Source organism: Poecilia reticulata, chromosome 2 (genome assembly GCF_904066995.2).
Source record: "Poecilia reticulata chromosome 2, P_reticulata-male-v2, whole genome shotgun sequence".
Taxonomy (NCBI): domain Eukaryota; kingdom Metazoa; phylum Chordata; class Actinopteri; order Cyprinodontiformes; family Poeciliidae; genus Poecilia; species Poecilia reticulata.
The window spans coordinates 1,755,957-1,764,990 of record NC_088831.1 but is presented as its reverse complement, the minus strand read 5'-3'; the positions used below and the strand labels follow the sequence as shown (position 1 = coordinate 1,764,990).

At 37.2% G+C, this 9,034-nt stretch overlaps 1 long non-coding RNA gene across 1 annotated transcript; it reads left to right on the top strand.

Moving 5' to 3' along the window:
* Positions 1–5,708: 5,708 nt before the first annotated feature.
* LOC145554557 (uncharacterized) lies at positions 5,709–6,413 on the top strand. Its single transcript, XR_014090539.1, has 3 exons — positions 5,709–5,916; positions 6,008–6,130; positions 6,220–6,413. It is a non-coding gene; the product is annotated as an uncharacterized LOC145554557 (long non-coding RNA).
* The last annotated feature ends 2,621 nt before the right edge of the window (positions 6,414–9,034 follow it).

Genomic DNA, 9,034 nt, shown 5'->3' with positions numbered 1-9,034 from the left:
CAGTGCATGCCATGGTGTCATCGAGAACATGTTACTGTGGAATACAATCACCGGTGACCGAAAATTGAACTGCTACCAGGCACGTGCACAGGGGGGTACTGGAGGTGCTTGAGCACCTGCCCTTTTTGCTCCTTGCCCCCCCCAAGTGCCCTTTTGGTCACATTTTTTATTTTTTTATTTTTTTTGTATTTCCGAAGCCCTTTTCTGACACATAAAAACATGTGCTAAAATTCTTTGCTTTTTTGTTTCTTTTTTGTATAACATAATAAGCCGGTCACCTTGCTACCTTTGACCTTTTGCCTGTGACGCAAGACGCAGTTGCCTCTCGCGCAGGGCGATAAAGCGGCTAATTGCGGAGCTCAACGTAGCAAACGTTCCAGATTACAGAACAGTTTTTGGTGAATTATTAAAAAAAAACGTTTTTGGTGAATAAAGTGGAGTAGACTTGCTACTTGTCAGATGACGGAAAACGTTGAAGTATCGTTTCTGCTTCCGCACGGAGTCGTGGTTTAAGCAGAGACGAAATGAAATACAACAGACACTGACAGGCCTCTGCGTCTGCCTTTCTCTGAAGAACTACTGAGTGGGAGGAGACAGCCAGGTGAGGAGAAACTGTTCTTATCGATCGATTCAGTATTTTTATCATACAGACATTAGGCTGTTGTTATTGTGCTATTAGCTAGCGGCTAGCTAACGACTTTGTTAGCAAAGCAAGATAACTAAAAAGCTTATTCCCTGTATCTTTAATGATATCAGTCATTCTTCAGTATCGCTTATGCAATAAGGGCACATCGCCCATTCAAAACTGATCATCTCCATAATGGATATATGTCCAATCTTCTAATTTCCTTTGCTGCATAATGTATATTGCATTTATTCTGGCGTTAGGTAAATGTATCTTGAAGGCTTAAATAATAGTCCAACAAGGATATTCATTTAGAATTAAAAATAACTCACCCGGAATTACCATGATAGATATAATAACTGTAATAAAAGTGTCATTAATGAAGGGGAAAAAAACTCAACCCAGAGTATGAAGTTAAAATTGCTTCCCAATTATTCAATGAAAAAAAACAATTAACCTCAGTTAAGTAAAATAAAATTGTAGTCAAAACTTTTGGAAATGTAATGATTCCTTTAAAAGAAAAAGTTTTGTTTGAAAGACTTTTTTTTAATTATGTTTGGTAAAAATGTGTTATTTAAACATTTATTTGCACACATCATAAATATTTTGCTGTGATTTTAGGCCCTGCCCTATGGAAAGCCATTTCAGCCAAAATTAAATAAATAAATAAATAAATGGGTGAAATAAATAAGAGTAAAATCAAAAAATGAAGAAAATTAGTGAAATAAATAAAACATTTGTTAAATAAATAACTTAGCTTTTTCATTAACCCAATTTTTCATTTATTTTTCATATCAATTTCCCTTTTTTCATTTATCTACTTTTTATTTATCTTTCATTTACCCATTTTTCATTAATCTATTTTTCATTTAACCATTTTTTAATTTAGCTTTTTCATTAACCCGATTTTTCATTTATTTATTTTTCATCTCAATTTATCTTTTTCATTTATCTATTTTTCATTTATCCCTTTATCTATTTACGCATTTTTCATTTATCTATTTTTCATTTAACCACTGTTCAATTTCCCTTTTTCATTAACCCAATTTTTTCATTTATTTATTTTTCAGTTTATCAATTTCTCTTTTTCATTTATCTATTTTTCATTTATCCCTTTATTTGCCCATCTTTCATTAATCTATTTTTTATTTTAACAATTTTTCAATTTCTTTTTTCTATTAACCTGATTTTCTATTTTCCAGTTTCATTAATCAATTTCTCATATATCCCCTTTTTATTTACCTATTTTTCTTTTATCTAGTTTTCATTTAACATTTGTTTGAAAATTTTTTAATTTTCCCATTTTCCAATTTCCCGTATTCATTTAGTATTTCCTTATTTTCTTATTTATCACATTCTATTTCCCCGTAAAACTTAGAAAAAAATAAATGCAAATGAGGAGAGGCACGTCATCAGGCTACAACTTCCCCAATTGGTTGGTTAGCGTCATACCCATACTTTGCTTCAAGAAAGATGGCGACCTACTAACGGGTTATCAATAAGCTGAAGCTCATTAACTTCATTAGAAAATAGTGTAATTACTCCTGACTTTAGTTCTCGTGTGGCTTACTCTTATTTATTTCACCCATTTATTTATTTATTTATTTAATTTTGGCTGAAATATTTTTTACCTATTGTTACCTATTTTTAATTGATTCCTTAATTTCATTCAGAAATTAATGAATCAATTTCTGAATTGATTCATTAATCAATTCAGAAATTGATTAATGAAACTGGGAAATAGAAAATCAGGTTAATGGAAAAAGGAAATTGAAAAATTGTTAAATTAAAAAATAGATTAATGAAAGATGGGTAAATAGATAAATGAAAAAGAAATTGAGAAATTGATCATCTGAAAAATAAATAAATGAAAAAAATTGAAAAGTGGTTAAATGAAAAATAGATTAATGAAAAATGGGTAAATGGATAAAGGGATCAATGAAAAATAGATAAATGAAAAGAGAAATTGATAAATTGATAATAAAAATAAATAAATTAAAAATTGGGTTAATTAAAAAAGCTAAATTTAAAAATTGTTAAATGAAAAATAGGTTAATGAAAAATGAGTAAATGAAAAATAGATAAATGAAAAAAGTGAAATTGAGAAATTGATAATATGAAAAATAAATAAATAAAAAATTGGGTTAATGAAAAAGCTAAATTATTTAACAAATTTTTTATTTATTTCACTAATTTTCTTCATTTTTTGATTTATTTTACTCATTTTTTATTTATTTTACCCATTTATTTAATTTTGGCTGAAATGGCTCCCCATACTGCCCACGATATCATGTGAGAATCACAAGCAAAACTTTGAGTCACAAACAAAAACTTAGAATAGCAAGAAAAGATTTCTGACGAGCGCAAATAAGTTTGTTTTGCAAAAAAGAAAAGTCACTTCATGAGTCAAAAATGTGTGATTTACATTTTTTAAAGTTTTTTTTTAAGCAAAACTCAGTAGGCTTTTCTCATGGTGGCATGCATTAACAATTCAATTTTTGCTTCTTTTTTTTTCTGCAGTTCCACGTTAAAGTTTGATTCAGCTCTGCTTTCCTGAATGGACCATCTTCATCTCCACTGCAGCAAACAGGCAGCTCTTTGTTTTATAGATTACTGTACACTAAAAGGTTGCATTGTGCCCTTGTTTATATTTTTAATAGTGTAATTCTGTAAAGACAAAATATGTAAATCAGAGCTAGACCACCAGCTCTGATTTACATATCTTGCTAAATTGTTTGAATATTGCAATTCTTTCCTATAACAAAATAGACCTGCAGAAAGAAATGACTAATAAAATATCTTACATATGCATAGTGTTATATGCTCTATATGGAGATGTTTGTTAGCTTTGATTGTATATGTCACATTTTTGTAATGTATCATTCTTTATTAAACTCTAAAAGCTGAGTGGCTTTGTTAACATTCTGTCCTAGAATGTAGTTAGATGTGCCCTTTTTTTGTTGTTGAGCACCTGCCCCTTTAGTGGTCTCTGCACGGCCCTGGCTGTTACCATGTCATGGCAGTCATGAGAAAGTCATACATCAACAGTCTTAAGTCAGAGTCAGTTTCTGACTTAAGACTGTCAGTCTTCAACTTCAGTCAGTCTTCAACTTCGTTGGAAGACTGACTGAAGTCTTGGAAGATATTTAGTTGATATGAGTTACAGCAACCTTTAATTTCCATTTAAAATATGAGAAATATTTTTACTGAATGAGAATTTTAACTTCTGTTTTATTCTGCTTGATTTTTCTGTTTTCAAATAAAAATGAATAATTAAAATGAATACTTGTATAGCTCCACTGTTTGATTTATCATTCATTTTGAAAGAGATTTAACTCCAGGTTTATATTTTGTCCAATTTACTTTTACTGTATTTGACGGAAGTCAGTTCAACAGCTGCTATCATTGCAGATTTCCACTAGATGCAACTCTTTCTCCTCTTAGTTAACCATTTACCGTACTTTCTGCATATAACATGCATCAGTTCTTCACAAAGCAAATTTTTTATGTAACCAAAACAATAAATACTTTATCTTCTTATGCTGAGCATCATATATATCTATATTACAGAGTGAGAAAAACACTCTGTAATAGTGTTACAGTACCTTCAAAAAATTTTAAGGTACGGTTTATAGTATCGCATGGACATCAGGGACAGTTCCCCTGGACTGGCAGACTGGGGTGGTGGTCCCCCTGTTTAAAAAGGGGGACCGGAGGGTGTGCTCCAATTACAGGGGGATCACACTCTTAAGCCTCCCTGGTAAGGTCTATTCAGGGGTCCTGGAGAGGAGGGTCTGTCGGATAGTCGAACCTCAGATTCAGGAAGAGCAGTGTGGTTTTCGTCCTGGTCGTGGAACACTGGACCAGCTCTACACCCTCAGCAGGGTAATGGAGGGTGCATGGGAGTTCGCCCAACCAGTCTACATGTGTTTTGTGGACTTGGAGAAGGCGTTTGACCGTGTCCCTCGGGAGGCCTTGTGGGGGGTACTCCGGGAGTATGGGGTACCGGGCCCTTTGATACGGGCTGTCAGGTCCCTGTATGACCGGTGTCAGAGTCTGGTCCGCATTGCCGGCAGTAAGTCGGGCTCGTTTCCGGTGAGAGTTGGACTCCGCCAAGCTGCCCTTTGTCACCGATTCTGTTCATTACTTTTATGGACAGAATTTCTAGGCGCAGCCGAGGTGTTGAGGGGATCCGTTTTGGTGGCCTTAGGATCGCATCTCTGCTTTTGCGGATGATGTGGTCCTGTTGGCTTCATCGGAACGTGATCTGCAGCTCTCACTGGAGCGGTTCGCAGCCGAGTGTGAAGCGGCCGGGATGAGGCTCAGTGCCTCCAAATCCGAGGCCATGGTCTTGAGCCGGAAAAGGGTAGAGTGCCTTCTCCGGGTCAGGGGGGTCGTCCTGCTTCAAGTGGAGGAGTTTAAGTATCTGGGGATCTTGTTCACGAATGAGGGAAGAAGGGAACGGGAGATCGACAAGCGGATTGGGGCAGCGTCTACTGTGAAGCGGGCGCTGTACCGGTCCGTCGTGGTGAAGAGAGAGCTGAGCCAAAAAGCGAAGCTCTCGATTTACCGGTCGATCTACATTCCCACCCTCATCTATGGTCATGAGCTTTGGGTCATGACCGAAAGAACGAGATCACGGGTACAAGCGGCCGAAATGGGTTTCCTCCGCAGGGTGGCTGGGCTCTCCCTTAGAGATAGGGTGAGAAGCTCGGTCATCCGGGAGGGACTCAGAGTAGAGCCGCTGCTCCTCCACGTCGAGAGGAGCCAGTTGAGGTGGCTCGGGCATCTGGTAAGGATGCCTCCTGGACGCCTCCCTGGTGAGGTGTTCCGGGCACGTCCCACCGGGAGGAGGCCTCGGGGAAGACCCAGGACACGCTGGAGGGATTACGTCTCTCGGCTGGCCTGGGAACGCCTTGGGATTCCCCCGGAGGAGCTGGAAGAAGTGGCTGGGGAGAGGGAAGTCTGGGCCTCCCTTCTGAAGCTGCTGCCCCCGCGACCCGACCCCGGATAAGCGGAAGAAAATGGATGGATGGATGGATGGATGGATGGATGGATGGATGGATGGATGGATGGATGTAACTGGAAAGAGTTTTTCTCCTTGTTAATCTAACATTTCTCTTTCATACATTTTATTTGTTGTTGGCTTTCAGGGCCTTGTGATGGACTGGTGACCTGTCCAGGGTGAACCCTGCCTCTCATCTGATGGCTGCTGGAGATGGGCACCACCAGCCCCCCTCGCTACCCTGCAAGGATCAGTGTGTTCAGATCATGGATGGAGAGCTTTTAAGGTAGTTTGTCTCCTTAAGTCCACACTTAAAACAGCTTCATAATTAATGCCAACATCAACTGATTCTATGACATTGTTGACTTTTTTTTTAGTCTACTTCTAACATAAACAAGCAAAGACGACACCTAGAAATGTTTTTTCCACCCCAGGCATCCGGTCCCAATCATCAGTTCTTATGATGTCACATAATGGCGAGTCCACAATGTCTTAAAATTGTAAGTATTATTTTTTTATTTGCCATTTTTCTGTTCTCTTTAAATACAAATGCTTTCTCTGTTTAATTGCTCTATTGTTTTTTTTGTAGGATTCTGTAAGGTGCAGTGAACGGGAATGTTCTTTTATTGATCCTCACTTTCATGTTTTATTGTCACACTTAAATTTTCATGTTCATGTGTTCACTTTTGATGTATAAACTGATAATTTACGTAAAGTTCATAAAGTTGTGAGTAAAATTGGACAATTTAAAATGTCGGTAATAAAAGAAAATATTTGAATTACCTTGGGCATCTTGTGTAATTAATCTTTCCATGTAATTTTAGCCTAAAACAATGTAAGTACTGTAGTGTAGTTATGCATGTAATGTACAAAATAGGAAAGTAGGAATAAAGACGAATTATGAGTAAATAAAATTGTAGTTTACTATCAATAGCAGTGTTGTGGTCAAGACTACCTAACCCGAGACCGAGACAAGACCAAGACTTTTAGGGTCCGAGACCAAGTCAAAACCAAGACCGAGGGAAGTCGAGACAGAGTCAAGACCAAGACCAGCGGCCAACGCTAAATGACACGATAAAATGTGAAATATGATCAAAATTGCTTCTCAAATTGATCTGAAAGATCCATATTCCCATAAAAACACCTAGATATGAAATACTTCATAAATTTTACCAATATAAAAATGAAATGCTTCCATCTTTGTGCTACAATCCGCGATGGTCTCGTGCCATCCCTAAAAAGATAACGCATTGGGCGTTTGCCGATATTGTTCATGTCAGAAACTACCATTCTCTGCACCATTAAACATGGCAATTGAGGCAATGCCCTGACAGTAAATAACACTCAACTATGAACACTGACCAAGGAGCAACAAAGAAGTAACCAAGCACAAGGCGCTCACCGTGACTGTTTTCATCATCTCTCCTGCTGCATGAAGCCAGGCAGTCTGACACCATGGCAGACATTACAGCTGCCACTTTGAACGAAAACAATCATAGAGCAATGTGCATGCTCTGCGTACTCTTTCATTCTTGTGTTTTATTTATTTGTTAATTTAAAAAATATCAATGTATATGTAGGACAGTGCTTGAATGTGGTGGCGCATGCCACCCAAGTGTTGGATCTGTTCTTTGGGTTGTGGAACTTTGTAAAGTGTGTCCTTTGAAGAACGCCGTACTTGGCGTTCGTTACTATGTGCTGGTGGTACAACGGTCATTATTTGCTCTGAATTCTAAAGGTAGGCAATGCTGACCGCCAGCTCCTCAATGTAGCCAAATGTTACTTTTAATGTTCAAGTAGTTAGTTTTGTATCATTTTGTCTTTTTCTTCTTTTTTATATATGCTGTATCTGTAAATCAAAAATAACTGCGTTAATGAAACATGTTGACACGCAGTATTTGCTCTGAATTCTAAAGGCGAAGCCGCTGCGCTGTCGGGTGGTCCGAATACGGTCCCAACCACAATTTCAACCGCCGTGTGTGTCAGATTCCTGTCTCGTTTCCTTCTGACAAAAACCCTTAAGAACACACAACGCGAAGTCCAGGGAACAGCAAGGACTCATCTCACACGGACAGGGTTACATATATGATTAAATAAAGTAATGATAGCTACTGCAGTGTACGCAAAGCATTACAAGAACAAAGAACGGCTCTCAGTGACACTCCAGTCCTATTTTCTAAGTAAAGAGTCGTTCAGAAGAATTGGACTGTTCCCGAATGTCACATTACTATATTGCAGACTTTTGAACACAGCGTTGTCCCATATGTGCAACAAGTCAGTCAACACCTCCGCACAATAATTCAGCGCAGTGAGTGACTTTTTTTTCATTGCAAATGCTTATGTGTCTCTGTACAGCTAGCTTTGCTAGCATCATGTAAACGGAGCTTACCTTTCTTTGAGCTACTTTTCTAAGTGACGAAAAACGTTAGACGTTGTCCCCACCATCTGTGAAAGCAAAGCGCTGCTGAGTTAGCTTTAGCCATCGGATTTCTTATGATTTATGCAGCGCTATTCTATTACTGACGATTAGACAGATCTTCTGCCACTCAGAGAAAACCACTGTGCATGTCTCAGAGCGCCGTGTGTGAGTGAAAGGTGGGGAAGGGGTGGGGGAGGAACAGAAACATGTAGTTGCTTGAATTTTAATTGGTGCGTTTTGCACCCACCGAAAACAAAGATGTTAACAAATAAACTGGACAGTGTGCTGTACGTTTAGTAATATTTTCCCATATGCGGTCTTGACCGGTCTTGAAATAAAATGCCGAGTCTTCAACGCCCGAGACCGAGACAAGACCGAGACCAAATGCTGTCGAGTCCGAGACGAGATCGAGACCATCAAAAAATGGTCTCGAGACCGGTCTCAAGACCAAGACCGATCTCGAGTACTACAACACTGATCAATAGCAGGAAATAAAAAATAAAAATTAAGTGTAATTTAAATACATTACTAATATATTAATAGTATATTTAAAATATATTTGAAGTATATTAAATAAATATTTTGAATATAATTCTGACAGAATTATTACACTCAAAATATAATAATTATATCAAAATATAATAATAAAGCTCTGAAATGTTATATTTAAAAAGTATACTTTAAATACACTTGAAGTTGTTCCAAAAAAGTATGTATAGTATACTAAAGTATAGTATACTAAAGTATACTATAAGTTGTAATTTAATACTATTTAAATACTACTAAAGTATACTAAGCACAAAAAAAGTTGTTCCAAAATAGTACAGTTTAAGTACATCAATTAATATACTAAAGTATGTTAAAATTTAGTATACTAAAGTATACTTTTTTTTTACTTGGGTGGGACTTCATTCTCATAATGCCTCAGCATTGAAAAGGTGGATTTATTTAAATAAGACAGTTTAGTCAAACATATGCGACACTT